Here is an 18,660-nt window from a genome sequence, read left to right on the forward strand (position 1 = left end):
ATGGGTTTTCTGTTAGGTGTCAGGTTAAGGGGAGTGTTCTGAGCATGCTTAAGTGCCAATGCTGTAATATGTACTGGGGGCAGGGCTGGAGAGATGGCTCAGTGTTTAAGAGCACTGGCTGCTTTTCCAGAGGATCCGGGGTTCAATTCCCAGCCCACACATGGTGGCTAACAACCCTCTGTGTCTGATATCCTCTTCTAACCTCCGAGACTACCAGGTATGTTCATGCTGCATAGATATACGTGCATAAACACCCGTGCGTGTAAAAAAAAATAGAAAAAGAAGATGTATTTTTTTTGACGTACTTTCAACTTAAAAGGAGCATATCGAGACCCATCATAAGGGGAGAAACATCCACACCAAAAGTGGAACAGCAAAAACAGTGACAACCAGAGAGAAGCCACGTGGGCTGTGGTCTAGATTTTAAATGTCCTCAGTCCCCAGCCACTCCTTTCCACCTTGTGTCCTGGGTGCCTTGAGGTGAGCAACTTCTCTGTCACTCACTCCCACCATGGTAATCTCCTGCCTTTCCCGCAGGGCCCAAAGCAATGTGACCAGTTCCATGTAGACTGAAATCCACAAGATAGCAAGACAAATGAACTTTTCGTGGTTTTAGGGGGACCGTCTCAGGTATTTTGTTACAGGCCTGGAAATCTAAGGGACCTTCCTAGGAAGCCTACCATGGTTTCATTATTTTTCAAATGCTCCCAGAAAGGCATTGTCAGCTCTCAGTCCTTTGTCTGACAAAATGAAAGGGGCAGAGAGATTTGTGTATTTTTCCCCCTTATCATTTTTGTTTTATCTATTTTTGGTTTTGGTCGTTTGATTGATTGTGCTTGTTTGCGGTGCTGGACATCAAACCCAGAGCCCAGCATCTATCTGTCAGGCAAAGTGGCCTGCTAGTGAGCTACCTCCCCAGATTTAATATTTATTTGAATTTAATTGTGTAGATGCATATTAACATGCACCTATGTGGGTCCTTGTGAGTGCAGGTGTCAGAGGAGACCAGAGCCATTGGCTCTCTTGCCGCAGTAGCTAGAGGTGGTTGTGAGCCACTAGATGTGGGTTCTGAGAACCAAACTCGGGTCCTCTGCAAGAGCTGTACTCTGAACTACTGAGCCATCTCCCCGGTCCCATCCGCAGACATTTTTAAACACAAAGAAACTAAGCTAATTTATATATTATAGGATAAGCAAAATATTTTTTCCAACTAGAAAGTAAAAAGCGATTTTCCAAATAGAAAGTAAAAGGAGAACTCAAAGGAAGGAAAACAGTAGGAAGAGTTAAAAAGGAATAGAAATGAACATTATATAAGTTCTTCCATTTCTTCGTGGCTGGAGTAACAACATGTCTGATATGGCGACTAACAAACACATGTATATATGTGTATGCTTGTGTGTGCAATCTTTCTTATTAATTTTTCCAACCTGATCACATTTTTCCTTCCATCCTCCTCTCCTCCAACTTCCTCCCCTTCCCATACCTCCCTACCCAACTCCTCCTTTTTCTTCAGCAAAGGACAGCCTCCCGTGGACGTCAGCCAGCCATGGCATAGCAAGTTGCAGTAAGTCTAGGCACCTCCTATCCTATTAAGGCTGGACCAGGAGACCCATCAGGAAAAGGGTCCCAAAGCAGTAAGGGTGGGAGCCCCATGAGAAGGCCAAGCCACCCGAGTGCAGCATAAGTGCAGATGCCCTAAGTCAGCACCGTGCACGTTCTCTGTGAGCCCCAGGAGCCCAGGGTGGTTGACTCTGGGTTTTCTTCTGGTGTCCTTGCCCTCTCTGGTTCCCATAATCCTTCCTCCCAGTCTTTCCCAGGATTCCCCCAAGGTCCACCTAATGTTTGGCTGTGGGTCTCTGCATCTGTTTCCATAAGTTGCCGGGTCAAGCCTCTCTGATGGCAATTGGGCTAGGCACCAATCTACGAGGATAGGAGAGTATTATTATTAGGTATCGTTTCATTGAGGGTTTTTTTTTTTTTTTTTTTTTTTTGGTCTGTTTTTGTCTTGTTTTGTCCGTCATGTTTGGTTCTATCCTAGGTCCCTGGGCTATCCAGCCTCTGGATCCTGGCCCCCTAAGGAGTGTCAGAGGTGGGTTCCCTCTCATGATATAGGTCTCAAGCCGGACCAATTATTGATTGGCCACTCCCATAATTTCTTCACCACCTTTACACCAACATCTTATGTAGGCAAGGCAAATTGTAGACCAAAAGTTATGTAGCTAGAATGGGATACCATTCCTCCAGTGGAAATCTTCCCTGGTTACGGAAGATGACCAGTTCAGGCTCCCTATTTCCCATGGCTAAGAGTGTCCTATCTAGGGGCCAGCTTTAAAGATTCCTGGAACTTTCCATTATACTAGATTTCTAGCTCACCCCAGAAATGCCTTTCCAGTTGTCTTTCCCAGTGCTCTGTCCGTCTGTCCTCAGCCCCAACCTTATTCCTCCCATTCCCATGCCCACCCACCTCCACCCAGGCCCCTCCCCGTCCTCCTATGATATCTATTCTATTTTCCCTTCACAGTGAAATGCACATGCTCCCCTTGATCACTTGTTACTTAGCATCTTTGGGTTATATGGTTGTCCTTCACTTTACAGCTAATATTCACCTACACGTGAATATATAACATTTTTATCTTTTGGAGTCTGAGTTACCTACTCAAGATGATTTTTTTTCTAGTTCCATTCATTTGCCAGCAAAGTTCATGATGTCATTGTTCTGTATCCATTCTTCAGTTGATGGGCATCTTGGATGTTTCCAGTTTCTGGCTATTATAAATAAATAATAAATAATATAATAAAGTTGCTATGAGCATAGCTTAGCAAGTGCCCTTGTGGCATGGTAGATCATCCTTTGGGTATATGCCCAAGAGTGGTATTGCTGGATCCTGTGGTAGATTGATTCCCAGTTTTCTGAGAAACCACTACACTGACTTCCAAAGTGGCTATACAAGTTTGCACTCCCACCAGCAACGGAGGAGGGTTCCCCTTGCTCCACATCCCCACCAGCAACGGAGGAGGGTTCCCCTTGCTCCACATCCCCACCAGCAACGGAGGAGGGTTCCCCTTGCTCCACATCCCCACCAGCAACGGAGGAGGGTTCCCCTTGCTCCACATCCTCACCAGTTGTTTCAATATGAAGTTGAGAATTGTTCTTTCAAGGTCTGTAAAGAATTGTGTTGAAATTTTGATGGGAATTGCATTGAATCTGCAGATAACTTTTGATAAGCTGGCCGATTTTACTATGCTAATTCTACCAATTCATGAGCATGGGGGATCCTTTCCATCTTCTGATATCTTGTTCAATTTCTTTCTTTAAAGAAAAACTTGCTTGGTTAGAATTACACCAAAATATTTTATATTATTTGTGGCAATTGTGAAAGGTGTTATTTCCCTAATGTTTTTCTCAACCCTTTTATCATTTGTATATAGGAGGAGTCCAGATTTTTTTATTTTATATTTTTTTTAGTTTATTTAGTGTCTCACCAATTTGCTGAAGGTGTTTATCAACTGTAGAAGTTCCATGGTAGAATTTTTGGGGTCTCTTATATATACTATTATGTCATCTACAAATAGTGCAGACTTCTTCCTATTCAATTTGCATCCCTAGCAAGAATGTCAAGTACTATGTTGAATAGATATAAAGAGAGTGGACAGACTTGTCTTGTTGAATAGATATAAAGGGAGTGGACAGACTTGTCTTGTTCCTGATTTTATTGAAATTGCTTTTAATTTGATGTTGACTATCAGCTTGATGAATATTGCCTTTATTACTTTTAGGTATGGTCCTTGTATCCCTGATCTCTTCAATATTTTTATCATGAAGGGGTGTTGGATATTGTCAAAGGCTTTTTCATCATCTAATAAGATGGTCATGCAGTCTTTTTTTCTTTCAGTTTGTTTACATAGTGGATTATATTGACAGATTTTCATATGTTGAACTGTCCTGCATCTCTGGGATGGAGCCTACTTGACCATGGTGGATGATCTTTTTGATGTATATTTGGATTCAGTTTGCTAGTATTTTATTGAGTACTTTTTGCACAAATGTCCACGAGGGAAATTGATCTGTTATTCTCTTTGGTGAGTCTTTGTGTGATTTCGGTATCAAGGTAACTGTGGCCTCATTAAATGAATTTGGCAATGTTCCTTCTGTTTTAATTTTGTGGAATAATTTAAGGAGTATTATCTCTTCTTTGAAAGTCTGGTAGAATTCTGTGCTAAAACTCTTTGGTCCTGGGCTTTTCTTGGTTGGGAATTTTTAATGACTATTTCTATTTCCTTAAGGGTTATAGGTCTATCTAAATTGTTTATCTGATATTGATTTACCTTTGGTAAATTGTATCTATTGAAAAAAATGCCCATTTCTTTTAGATATTGCAATTTTGTGGAGCATAGGTTTTTAAAGTATGACCTAATGATTCTTTGGATTTCCTCCATATCTGTTATTATGTCCCCTTTTTTGTTTTTGTTTTTGTTAATTTGTATATTCTTTTTCTGCCTTTTAGTTAGTTTGGAGAAGGCTTTGTCTGTATTGCTGATGTTCTCAAAGTACTAACTTTGCTTCATTGATGCTTTGTATTGTTCTCTTTGTTTCTATTTTATTGATTCAGCCCTCAGTTTATTTCTTGTCTTCTACTCCTCTTCCATGTGCTTGGTTCTTTTTGTTCTAGAGCTTTCAGGTGTATTGGTAGATCACTAGTGTGAGATTTAATTTCTTTAAGAAGGCACTTACTGCTATAAACTTTCCTCAGCACCACTTTCATTGTGTCCCATAAGTTTGGGTATATCGTACATTCATTTTTATTGAATTCTAGGAAGTCTTTAATTTCTGTCTTTATTTCTTCCTTGACCCAGTGATAATTCAGTAGAGAGTTGTTCAGTTTCCATGAATTTGGAGACTTTCTGTTGTTTCTGTTCTTGTTGAAATCCAGCTTTAATTCATGGCCATCTGATAAGGCAAGGTGGTTATTTCAATTTTCTTGTATTGTTGAGACAGAGTATATAGTCAGTTTTGGAGAATGTTTCATGAGGTGCGAGGAAAAAGACATTCTTTTGTGATTAGATGAAATGTTCTGTAGATACCTGTTAGGTCCATTTGAGTCATAACATCTATTAACACCATGATTCCTCTGTTTAGTTTTAGTCCTGATGACCTATCCATTGGTTAGAGTGGGGTACCGAAGCCTACCACTATTAATTTGTGAGGTTTTATATGTGATTTAAGCTTTAGCAATGTTTCTTTTATAAATGTGGGTGCCATTGTGTTTAGAGCAAAGATGTTAAGAATTGCAATGTCCTCTTGGTGAATTTTTCCATTAAAGAGTATGAAATGTCCATCTCCATCTCTTTTGATTAATTTTGATAGGAAGTCTATTTTGTTAGATATTAGAATAACTACATCAGCTTGCTTCTTAGGTCCATTTGCTTTGAAAATCTTTTCCCAACCCTTTACTCTGAAGTAATGTTTGCCTTTAGTTTTGTGGTGTGTTTCTTGTATGCAGCAGAAGGATGGATTCTGTTTTTGTGTCCATTCTGTTAGCATGTGTCTTTTGTTTTTGATTTTTGAGACAAGGTTTTTTGTGTATCCTTGGCTGTCCTGAAACTCACTCTGTTGACCAGGTTGGCAGAGGAGTTCTGCCTTCCTCTGTCTTTCAAGTTTAGGGATTTAAGGCATGTTCCATCACCACCTGGCATGCCTGTCTTTTTATTGGGGAATTAGGTCCATTGATATTAAGAAATATAAATGATCTATAATTGTTAATTCTGATTATTTTGGTGGTGGTGGTAGTGTGTGGTGTAGGAGGCCCTTCTGTTTATGTGTTGCTTTAATTGGTTAATGAATAAAGAAACCGCCTTTTGATAGGGCAGAACTTAGGTAGGTATGGAAAACAGAACTGAATGCTGGGAGAAAGAAAGCAGAGTCAAGGAGAAGCCATGGATCCTATGCCTGAGACGGATGCCAGTTAGCTTATCTTTCCTGGTAAGCTACTGCCATGTGGCGATATACAGATTAACAGAAATAGGTTAAATTAAGATGTAAGAATTAGCCAGTAAGAAACCAGAGCTGATGGGCCAAGCAGTGTTTTAATGAATACAATTTTTGTGTGGTTATTTTGGGGCTAAGATAGCTGGGCAGCCCTTCTCTCCTGTAACAAGTGTGTGTGGTATATGTGTGTTTGTGTTCTTTTGGTTTGTCTGCTGTGAGATTTTATATATTTTATGTGTGTGTGTGTGTGTGTGTGTGTGTGTGTGTGTGTGTGTGTGGTGTAGTGTGTGTACGTAGAAGTGTATATGTATGTGTATGTATATATGTAATGTGATATTTTGTTTGTGTTCTGACAAATAAAACTTGCTTGGAGTCAGAGAACAGAGCTGCCACTAGTCAACCATAGAGGTCTAGAGGATCATAAAGAGAAGAAACAGGAAGTGAGAAGTTGTGGTGGAGAGAGGATCTCAGTCCTTTTTTTGTAGGAATAAGAGAGATATGAAAATACTGGCAACTGCTCCTGGTTCTCTGGTCTTCCAGGTTCTTATCCCAATATTTGACTCCTGATTTTTTATTAAGATTAATTAGATTTACACTTCACCTGGTATCCAACTCAGAGCACCAAAGCATAAAACAGCTGCTTGCCCCGGCTTTGCTGCCAACACAGCTGCCACTGGCAGCTACAACTGCAGCCACAGCGCCAAAGTTGGCTGGCTTTTCCTCTACTGCTCCAAGCCCTCTGAGGGAGTCTGGGACTTTTCTCTTGCAGCCTTTCTATAGTAATCTCCACAGGCACTTGGGTTCCAAGTGCTGCTGAACTTACCCACTCTTGACTGGCTGGTAATGGTCAAGATAAAAGCTTGACCAAGGAGATTAGATTTAGTGATCTCATTCTGAAAAAAGTAGGGATATAGAAATAAAAGGGTAGATTATTGGATCTTCTTTTAAACCAAAAAAGCAACTACTAATCTTAAATATTTTATATTGGTATGGAGTTTTGTATATTGTTACAAATTTGAGGTTATTTTTGCTATACTGCATATATGTTTCTACTCTTAAGGTACTTTTGTATATTGATACAAACTTAAAGTTTTTTGTTAGAACATACTGTACATATGTTTCTATTCTTATTTATGGTATTTTTACCTATGCAACTCATTTAATGATGTAATGTAAACTTCTAGTCCTTGAAAGTTATTATTACAAACTATTTAGGATAATAAAGAAATGCAGGTTAGTAGCTAGTCACCTATTACAATAAAATTTATAGTCATGTTAGGTATGTTTTCCAGGTCAAACAGATACATATTTTAGATAGAAAGGTGGTCTTCAAACATTTTAAAGATCTACAGAATATGGCATTTAAGATGTTTTAAATAACATAAGGTTCTTTTTATGACAATGAGACATGTCTGCTCCTGGAAGCACCAATACTTCAGGGAAAATGATGGGCATCAAAGAAACTCCATATAGAGTTTACTTTCTTTGTAGTAAAAGTTAGCCATTGGGCAAGAAACTGCCCTTGCCTCAACTGTTGACAAACTGGACAAGCTGAACACAAAAGAAAGTGACTGCCAAACTTTGTCAAGACAAGGTATGACAGTCCTTTGAAACTCCTACTTCATAGAAAAGTCCATCAGATATTCTAGGCCTGTATGCCAAAGACGGATGCCCCAATGTTACAGGGGAATTTGGATGACTAATTAGGAAGCCTGCTGTTTCTGTCATTTCTTGTTTTGGAAATTGCTTGTTCTGCACTTCCTGTTTACTCAAGTAATATTATATCCTTCTCAGGTCTCGGGTGGAGTTGAAGATTAGATTGTTATCATTATAGTTTTCCTTGTTAACAATTTCAGAAAAGAAGCTCAAAAGAGGTATAAAGTTTATAAACTGAGAGACAAAAAAGGATAGTTTTGGGTTGGGAATGCAAATTAGAATAAAAAGTGAACCAGGGACAATACTTTGGATTCACCAAGGTAGAATAGATAATGGAGTATTTTCTCTGAATTTATCAAGTGCAAATAGATTGGACATTGTTAATATAATTCTCACCTTTATATATTTGTATATAGTTACTGTACTTATTGCATATAGTTTTTCTATGTTACTTAAGACCTTCATTTTTTTATTTAGACAAAAGGGAGGAAAAGTTGTGTGACATTTTGCTGGTGTTCTGACAAATGAAAAAGCAGAGAGAGGATATCAGCCCTTTTGGAGAAAGGAATGAGAGAAGTGGGAGCAACTGGCAGCTGTTCCTAATTCTCTGATCTTCCAGGTTCTAATACCAATATTTGACCCTCAATTTTTATTGTTAAGATTAATTAGATTTATGCTTCATATATAAGCTTATGTTTTTATGAAGATAGTCAACTTCCTTGGGTTGGAGTTTTTCCTCTAGTATCTTCTGTCTGGCTGGATTTGTGGATAGATACTGTTTAAATTTGACTTTGTCATGAAATATCTTGTTTTCTGCATCTATACTGATTTAAAGTTTTGCTGGCTTTTGTAGTCTAGAGTAGCATCTGTGGCCTTTAGAGTCTGTAAGACATCTGTCCAGGCCCTTCTGACTTTTAGAATCTCTACTGAGAAGTCAGGTGTAATGCTAGTAGGTGTGCCTTCTGATGTTACTTGGCCTTTTTCTTTCACAGCTTTTAATACTCTGTCTTTGTTCTCTGTATTTAGTGTTTTAATTATGGATGTGCCATGGAGATTTTCTTTTCTGGTCCAATCTGGTGTTCTGCAAGCTTCTTGTACCTTCATAGGCATGCCCTTCTTTATGTTGGAAAAAATTTTCCATCTATGATTTTGTTGAATATATTTTCTTGGCCTTTAAGCAGGATTTTTCTCCTTTTCTATTCCTATTATTCTTAGATTTGGTCTTTTCATAGTATACCAGATTTCCTGGATGTTTGTGTTAGGAATTCTTTAGATTCAACATTTTCTTTAAAATGATTAATCTATTTCTTCTATTGTGTCTTTGTTCTGCCTTTTTTTATATTCAACCTAACTAGTCATCCTATTTAAAGTAAGTTTTTATAGGTCACACTTAGTTGTGCCTACTTATTTGTATTTACACTATTTATTTTTAATGTAATAATTCAAGAATTTTAGTCTAACATTTTTTTCTATTGTACCATTTGGGTCTTTTTCTTTTTTTCTTTTGTGTGTGTCTCTTTTTCTTGCTTTACTGTACCTTAATGGGAAATTGTTTTAAACTCTATTTTGATTTATGTATTATGTTTTTAGTATCTCATTGTGATGGTTCATCTTGACAATCAACTGGATATCTAGGAAGTTAGTAAAGCTCACCTTTGGGTGTGTCTGTGAGGGCATGATCAGAGATGAGTAGATTGACTATCAGGAGGTGGTGAAGCTGTAAACAGTGTGGCCTGGTTGAAATTCATAGGTCACTAGAGTCATGCCTTTGTGAATAGATGCTGGCCTTGGCCCCCTCCCATTTTGTACCTTTATTTCTGGTTGCCAAGGACACATGGAAAATATATCCACTTTAAAAAGCCATTTCTATTTTTTCAATTGAAAAGTGCCAACTTATAATTGAATTATTTTTATCCTTTATACATGTTGTAATATCATTCATGGTCAAGATATTAGTCTCTCATCAGAAAAATCATTGCAAGTAAAAATTAAAATCTACCATCTTAGTTAGAATGGCTATTATCTAAAAGACAAAAGAATTGTCATTCTGGATTCTCACAAACTGCTGTTAGCAATATAAATTGTGGATGACAACAGTATGAAAATTAAAAATAAAAGAAGAAAGAGTAAAAGTAGCTCTTCAAAGGAAGTGAAATCATCATAGCCAAATTTTCTCTGCTCTAGTACTGTCCAGGGGTTAGTAACTCCTAGAATGGACGGTCTTTGCAGATGATTGATTATCCAATACAGAATGGCAAGCCCTGAACAATATGCACATAAATAACAAAAAAGGCTTAAAAGGTTGTATTTATACATGTATGCATTAACATACATAAAAATACATGTTTGTTTTGTTGGAGTTTTTTGTTTGTTTTGTTTGTTTGTTGTTTAAGATGTGGTTTCTCTGTCTAGCACCAGTGGTCCTGGAACATATTCTGTAAACCAGGCCAGCCTAGAACTCAGAGATCTTCCTACCTCTGCCTCCCAAGTGCTAGGATTAAATGTGTGTGCCTCCACCATCCAGCAAATATATGTATATAACAATAGCAATCAAATCAAAAGAGGCTAGCAATCTGTGAGCAGAGACAGGGAAAAGTTAGAGGGAAAAAAGTGAAGGGGAAAAGTACTGTAATTCTGTGTTAATTAAAATGTATAAAAAAATCTAAAAAGAGAAAGACTTACAGAAAGAAAGAGAGAGAGAGACGGAGGAAGGGAGGGAGGGAGGGAGGGAGGGAGGAAGGAAGGAAGGAAGGAAGGAAGAAAGAAAGAAAGAAAGAAAGAAAGAAAGAAAGAAAGAAAGAAAGAAAAGAAGAAAATCCCCCACAAACATGCTTACAAGCCAACCTGATCCAGACAATTATTTACTGAGACTCTCTTCCCACAAGATTGTAGATCATCTCAAGTTTAGTTCCACTTCCTATTCAAGATAAGTTTCATTACTGTTACTGCGAGAAAATACCCCACAAAATCAACTTATGGGAGAAATAGCTCATTGGAGTTCCCAATTCTAGGCTACAGTCTGCCATAGCAGGGAAGCCACTGTGACAGGAGCTGTGGAGAAATGGTCAGGTTATATTCACAATCACATGCTTATGCTCACTTCATTTTCTCCACCCTCACAGAGTTGAGAATCTCCTGAATAAGGAATGGTGCCACCCATGATGGAGGGTAGACTTTCTTGTCTCAATAAATATAATCAGGAGACTCCCTCATAGACATGCCCAGAAGCCAACATGATATAAACAATCGCTCATTGACACTCCCTTTCCAGGTTATTCTAGATTGTTGATGATGAAAATCAACCACCCTTCTTTCAAATTCTTGTTTGTTGTGGTTCTGAAATTTCACCTGACATGACCTCATGAGTGGTAAAGCTCAGCAGCATCAGTTATACATCACATTGATCAAATGTATTCTTGTGTGTGGTGAATTGGCACTTTATGCCTGTGATCTTCTTCCCCAACCAAATTTAACTGGGATAAAAATCTACTCAGGCAAGTTCAGTTGCTTTGCAAGTATAAGTTAAATCCCAGCCAAGAAGCTCTACACAATACTACACTAGTATATCTGAAAGCTGTCAAGGTCATCAAGATGAAAAAAGTAGAAGAAACCATCACATCCAGGAGGAGTATAAGGCCAATGAAAAATAGATGCAGCACAACATCATGCATGGAGCACCAATGTGTGGTAACCACATAAAAACCAAGAATAAGTGAGTGGAATATGCACTCCAGTTTATAATTGTGTCAGCATGGATTTCACAACTACAACAAATGTGGTCCTATAGAAACACAAGCTGCTATTAGAAACTGGATATTAGATTCTAGGAACTCACAGCCTAGGCTGTCTCATCAATTTTTCTCTACATCTAAATTGCCCTTAAGAATAAATCCTGTGCTTTGGAAGTGATCAATGCTTCTTCTGTTTGTGACCATCCCACGGTTTCCCTTCACACTTAGTATTGAGGTTTGAATATGAAATGTCCCCCACAAGCTCCTATGTTTGAATGTTCAGTCCCCAGGTGATAGGGCTGTTTGGGAACCTTTAGGAGGTTGGGGCTTGCCAGAGGAAGTGCATCACTGGAGGTGGGCTTTGAAGTTTTTTAGCCCAGTTCCACCTCCTGTGCCCTCTCTGCCTCCTGACTACAGACCCAATGTGATCAGCTACCTCACACACCTGCTACCACGACTCCTTTACCATGATGAAAGACAATTCTTAAACCAAGAGCCACTTCCTTAAGCCACTTTCTTTGCACTTTTCTGTCACTTAGCATCAAGTGCTTGGGGACCCCAGCTCATGCTGTGAGACAATGGTCTGGTACCCTGTAAAGATTTGTCACTTTTGTTGATTTAATAAAACGCTGATTGTCCAGAAGTCAGGCAGGAAGTATAGGCAGGGTGACCAGAAGTCAGGGAAAATTATGGGAAGAGGAAAGGCTGGGTCTGCACTTGTCACCTAGATGCAGAGGATGTAAGATGAGAATGCCACACTGATAAAAGGTACCAACCATGTAGCTAACACAGACAAGAATTATGGGTACAAGGTAAGAGTTCATTAATAAGAAGTCTGAGCTAATGGGCTAACCTGTTTTATAATTAATGTAGGCCTCTGTGTTTTTCTTTAGGACTGAACTGCTGCAGGACCAGGTTGGGGTGGGGGACAGAAACCTCTGCCTCTCCTCCTGCTCACTACTTTCTTATCTCCCAGTTCTTTCCACTCCACTGCCCCCCCCCCCATTCTCGTTCTCCATCCATAGACATTCCAGGTGTCAGTTTCTCTGCACCCCTCCCTCCCCCTCTTACCTCTTTAGGTCCCTCTTGCCTTCCTTACTCGCTCAGTAGCTCCTAGAACACAACATATGGTGGCTGTTGCATGGATTGATGCAGAAATGGATTGGAGAACATAACAACTACAATCAACAATGATTATAATTGTTCTTGGTGAAAGGAAAGTCGCTGATCTTGTTGTTATTGTCCACCAACTGGTCTCTTTGAAGAAACACAGAAGGTGCAGATGTACTGAATGATACTACATTTTACTCAGGAGATGCTGTGAATGGTCTTGTAAACAAAACTGCCACATGCACTCAGTGCTGCTCGCCTGTCTTTCCATGCACCTTCCTTCCAGATCTTGCTAACCTTCAACGCAAGCATTTGCTCACTCCAGTCTATAGTTATGCAACCTCCCCAGTGCAGCAGGTTGCACTGGCTGAATGATGCCTCTTGATAGGGTTCCCAATACCACTAGACTCTTGTCATTTTCTAAACACCACTTGGAATGAAAAGAAAGATGTTTCAGAGAAACTGAACTATGTGGAAAAAAAATAAAGCTCCCAGTGATTCCCTGGGTGAACCAGGAAAATATATCATGAGTAACAAGATTTCATTTTTTTTTCAGATCTTGAATTTATATAAAACAAAAATTATGGAGCTGAAGAAATAGCTCAGTGATTAAGAACATACGTTTCTCTGGCAGAGTCCCTGGGTTTAGTTCCCAGCACCCATATTATATGGCTAACAACTGTCCGTACCTCTAGTTCCAAGGGACCAGAGGCCCTCTTCAGGTACTGCAGTCACATGATCCACATGCTCATACTTTGGAGTATGATCGCGCATACACACACACACGCGCATACATGAACACACAGGCACACGCACCTACACACCTAAAATAAATAAATAGGACTTTTTAATTATCAAGCATAGAAAGAGACAAGACAAAGAAGTGGGGAAACATTCAAACTGCATTTTAAGTTTTTTAGACACGGATTTTTTTTTTTAGTAACTTTGATTGATAAGTTTGGGAAAATTGCCACAAGCAAGTTTGCCCAAAACAAACAAATACTTTGTATTTACTTTTGTTTGTTTGAAACAAAGTCTCATGTAGCCTAGGCTAGCCTCAAACTCACTGAGTGATCTTACATGCCTGATCTTCCCACCTCCTAAGTGCTGGGATTACAAGATGGAGCATTATGCCCAACTGCTCTGGCTAGTTTCACATCAACTTCACATGAGCTAGATGGTCCCTGAATGATGGATTCTAAGCTGTAAAGAGGAATAAACCCTTTCTTCCTCAAGTTAATTTTGTTCATAGTGTTTTGCACAGCCACAGAAACCTGACTAAAACACTCGATAAGAACTGAATGTTTCTTAACAAATCAAATGGAAGTCCTGTGTTTGAAGACATTTAACAGCTAGAATCAGAAACTCAATAGATGTAGGTTTTTGTCGGTGTGTTAAAGCACCATGAGCAAAAGCAACCTGGGGAGAAAAGGATTTATTTGGCTTACCAATCTCATCACAGTCCACCAAGAGAAGCTAAGGCAGGAAGGCAGAGCAGGAACCAAAGCAGAGACCATGGAGAGGTGATGCTTACTGGCTCATTCCTAACAGCTTATTCGCTTGTTTCTACCAAGTAGGACTATCTGCTCAGAAGCAGCAGGACCCACAGTGGGCTTAGCCGCCCACTTCTCACATCAATCATCAATAAAGAAAATACCCGCACATCTAAGGGAGGCATTTTTTTCATTCAAAGCTCCCTCTGTCCTTCTTTGCCTCTTCCCTTCTTTCTGGATGGCTCTGGCCTATGATTAGTTGGCACACACACACACACACACACACACACACACACACACACAAACACACACTTAACCATCAGCAAATTCTTAGTAACATTAAATCTGGACCATGTACATGCACACACACACACACAGACACACAGACACACACCTGCACGCAACTGTATGCACATACTTACACATGTGCATGCAATCACATGCACAAAGAAAAACTGAAAAGTTTATCAAAATTACAGAAGAAAAGTGACTAGAATTTAGCATACAAGTAATAGAAAGAAATGAGGGAGGAGAAGGCCAGGGTTGGAGGGATGCTTAAAGAGATGATGTCCAATAACACAAGAAAGTAATCAGCTAAGCTCACAGCATAGAGCGACCGAAAAATGGATATCAACAACTGATTTTGTTAACAAAACAAAACAAAAAAAAAAGCCACAGTGACCGCTATCGACACCTCACCCAAAAAAGGTTAAAAGCTGAAGCGAATAAAATGAAAATGAAGGAAGAGACATTGAAATGGGCACGGCAGAAATAGAAAGAGCACGTGTTGAGAAAATGTACACCACTCTAAGAAAGAACAACGGGACTGGAGAGAGCACTAGCTCATCTAGCTGATGGAGGACCAGGGTTTGACTCCCAGCACCCACAAGGCAGCTCACAACCCTCTGCCACTCTAGTTCTAGGGGGACCTGGAGCCCTCCCTCCTCTGGCTTCTGTGGGCACTTACATACACCCGAGCTTGCATATACACATAAAATAAATATCTTATTCTAAAGGGGGACAAAGAGCGGTGGCAAAACCTGTAAGATCATCTCCGTGGATGCAGAGGGAGCTCCTGGCAGATTCAGTCACCTTTCACAGTAATACGCCCAACACATCAAGACGAGAAAGAAAGTGGACCTTAACACAAATGAGGTTCCATGTGTTTAGATCGCCAGTGCAAGTTGCAGGGGTGAAGGTTTTTTTGAAGTATTATCTCCACAGATACCACAATATGTTAGGTGACACATATGTGAACATGAACTCAATGTCGCCATGACACAGCCCACACTTCAAACTATGTTTTCACCAGTTAAAACTTTGTAAAGAATGGATAAGTTCATATTTAATCTTATATTTGATTTTATCTACACTATAAGCCAAGGGAAATGCAACAAGATAAATCCAAAGATAAATTTAAATGTCATCTCTTGTGAGTTTGAGGCCAGCCTGGTCTACAGAGTAAGGGTCCAGGACAGGCTCCAAAGCTACACAGAGAAACCCTGTCTCAAGAAAACAAGTATGCCAGGTTAGTGGTCTCCCGAGTGAGCTGTATCCACAGCTTGAAGGCCAAACCATGGCCTCCCCCTGGGGGAAACCAACCATTGTCTCCTTCATGGCAGGTCCCTCACCACTAACAGGGATCAGACATTAACCAGAGTTCTATAGCTACTATATACTGAAATTGTCCTTTAAAGAATGAAAGCAGGGGCCAGGGAAACAGCTCATAAATAGTCTGCTGCACAAGCATGAGGTCTTGAGTTCAGTTCCCCGGCAGCTGAGGTGAAAAGCTGGGAATAGCAACAGGTGCCTGTAAACCAAGACCTGGGAGAGGGCGCAGAGACAAGATCTCTGGGCTCGCTGCCCAGAGAGCCTAGGTGAAAAGAAATGGTGAGCCCTGTGTTTAGGGAGAGACCCTGTCTCAAAACATAAAAAACAGCAGACATGTCCCTCTGATTATCACATGCATGTGCAAACACACACACACACACAGACACACACACACACGGGGTGATGAAGGTAGCTCCCATGTTAGAAACTGATGAAGCAATGGGAAATGGATTTCCTCTGTCACCTTTGAAACTGAAGGAAAATATTATGTAACATGGACACAGGTGCTGGACAATGAGCAGCTCAGAAGGGGACTTCGCAAAAAAAAAAAAAAAAAAGTCAAACCAATGAGATTCCTGCTAAAATACCCAGAAGTTACTCCCGGGACATCTCCCGGGCTGTGGTGCAATGAAAGAGCTCTCAAGCTGAGCTTCATAACCCAGAGACAAACTTCAAATGGCACGCAGAAAAACGTTGTTGGTATGGAGAGTGTTCTCCTCAACTCCTCAGCTGAGTGCTAATAATTCCATTTGTGTAGGATTGTCAAAGGTGATTCTCTTCCACCTAGATGTCTCTGACTTCACAGAACCACAGAAGAAAAGCTTCCTGGTATGAGGGTGGAGGACTGAGCTCAGCACCCCAGCACTGGAGCTGTCGTAGCCTCGGACCGCCCGAGCTGTTTAACGAAGTTATGGGCAAGGATGTGGGACTAGTTATTATGAGTCTTCTCCACATGCTCCAGCATGTAGAAAAAAAAATGCTTCAGCGTGTTAAGGACACACATGAGAGATTTCATGTGCTTTAACATTTCAGATGTATTTATTAACAGTTTCATGTCACATATTCCCCCATCTTAATTGCCCCCTCACACATTTTAATGATACTGCCTCACTTTGGAAATACAGCATCCGAGATAAACCTCCCAATCTTTTTTTTTTTTTTTTTTTTTTTTTTTGGTTTTTCGAGACAGGGTTTCTCTGTAGCTTTGGAGCCTGTCCTGGAACTAGCTCTTGTAGACCAGGCTGGCCTCGAACTCACAGAGATCCGCCTGCCTCTGCCTCCCGAGTGCTGGGATTAAAGGCGTGCGCCACCGCCGCCCGGCAAACCTCCCAATCTTTTTCTCATTTTTTTTTTTTTGTGCTTCAAGAATTTCACGTGATATATTTTGATTATGTTCATCTCCTCCTGTGGCCCTTCACAGATCCACCCCTTCCCAACCCACTCAATTTTGTCTCCTCTAAAAAAAAAAAAAACAGGTACAATTTGTGCTGTCCGTATATTCTCAGGTGTGTGGCTTTCACCGGATGCTGGTGGAACCACAGGGGCCACGCCCTTAAAGAACACTGGCTCTCCCTCTCCCAGCAGCTTTCACCAATAGCTCCTTAGCTAGGTGTGGGATTCATTCCTTTCTGTGCTGAGATGTTGTCTGGCCTGAGCTTCTGCATGCCATAGGTATGCTGTAGTGCTCACTCTGTGTTCCTATGTGAAACTGCCCTGTTGTGCCCAGAAGACACTGGTTCCTTGACTCAGTCACTTCCTCTCTCTATGACAACACCCTCATCTTCCACAGTGGCCCCTAAGCCTAGGAGTGGGTAGGATATAGAGTATTTTATAGTTTCTTTTTCTCTGATCCTTGACCAGTTGTGGATAAAATAAAATCTGCTGCAAATAAAAGCTTCTCTGATTAATATTGGCTGAAGCACTAACCTATAGGGCTAAGGATAAGTCATTAAGAATCCACTTAGTATAGTAACTATAACTATGTATGGGTGTGTATGTGGTGTGTGTGTGTGTGTGTGTGTGTGTGTGAAAAAGAGAGATATTGTGGAATATTTTACTGTATAAAGATGTGCTACAATTGTTTATACTGTGGAATATTACTTCAACTACCTAAAGGTGTGTTACATTTGTTTGTGCTGCATTTGTTTAATGATGTAAGGATGTGTTACACTTGTTTATGTTTCATTTGTTTAATTATGAAAAGATGTGTTACTGTTTCACCTTGCTAGCCTAAGGCACCTGACTGGTCAAAAAAAAAAAACCCTGAATGGTCAATCGCTATGCAGGAGAAGGATAGGTGGGTTAGCAGTCAGGGAGAATAAATAGGAGGAGAGAGAAGAAGAAGAAGAAGAAGAAGAAGAAGAAGAAGAAGAAGAAGAAGAAGAAGAAGAAGAAGAAGAAGAAGAAGAAGAAGAAGAAGAAGAAGAAGACGACGACAATGAGGAAGAAAGAGAGGGACGTGCTCGGGGCCAGAAACCAGGCAGCTACCAGACAACAGACACTGGAGGAAGCAGGGAAGTAGGACATACAAAAAGAAAAGAAGGTAAAAGGACCAGAGGCAAAACATAGATAAAGAGACACAGATTAAAATAAGAGTTAAGACCGAGCATTCATAACTAATAAGAAGTCTCCATGTCATGATTTGGGAGCTGATTGGTGGCCCAAAAGAAAAAGACAAAAGCCTGGGAGAGAGAGAGAGAGAGAGAGAGAGAGAGAGAGAGAGAGAGAGAGAGAGAGAGAGAGAGAGAGAGAATGAACCTGGACATGGGCATCTAAGGACCACAGCATACATATAGTACTGTTCACCTTTCATGTTGGAGACAGGTTTGCAGGCAGATTTTTTTGAGACCCTAACCAGTTCCCAAATAATCACTTTGAGACTTATCATTAACTGTAAATGCTCGGCCAACAGCACAGGCTTGTTATTAGCTAACTCTTGCATTTATATTAACCCATATTTCTTATTTTTGCTGTCATGAGGCTTTGTACCTTTCCTCAGTATGACAAACTCATGTCCTTCTCTCCATGTCTCCTCCCAATTCTGAGACTCACCCCTACTTCTTCATGCTCTCTT

The sequence above is a fragment of the Arvicola amphibius genome, chromosome 8, assembly GCF_903992535.2.
Source record: "Arvicola amphibius chromosome 8, mArvAmp1.2, whole genome shotgun sequence".
Lineage (NCBI taxonomy): Eukaryota > Metazoa > Chordata > Mammalia > Rodentia > Cricetidae > Arvicola > Arvicola amphibius.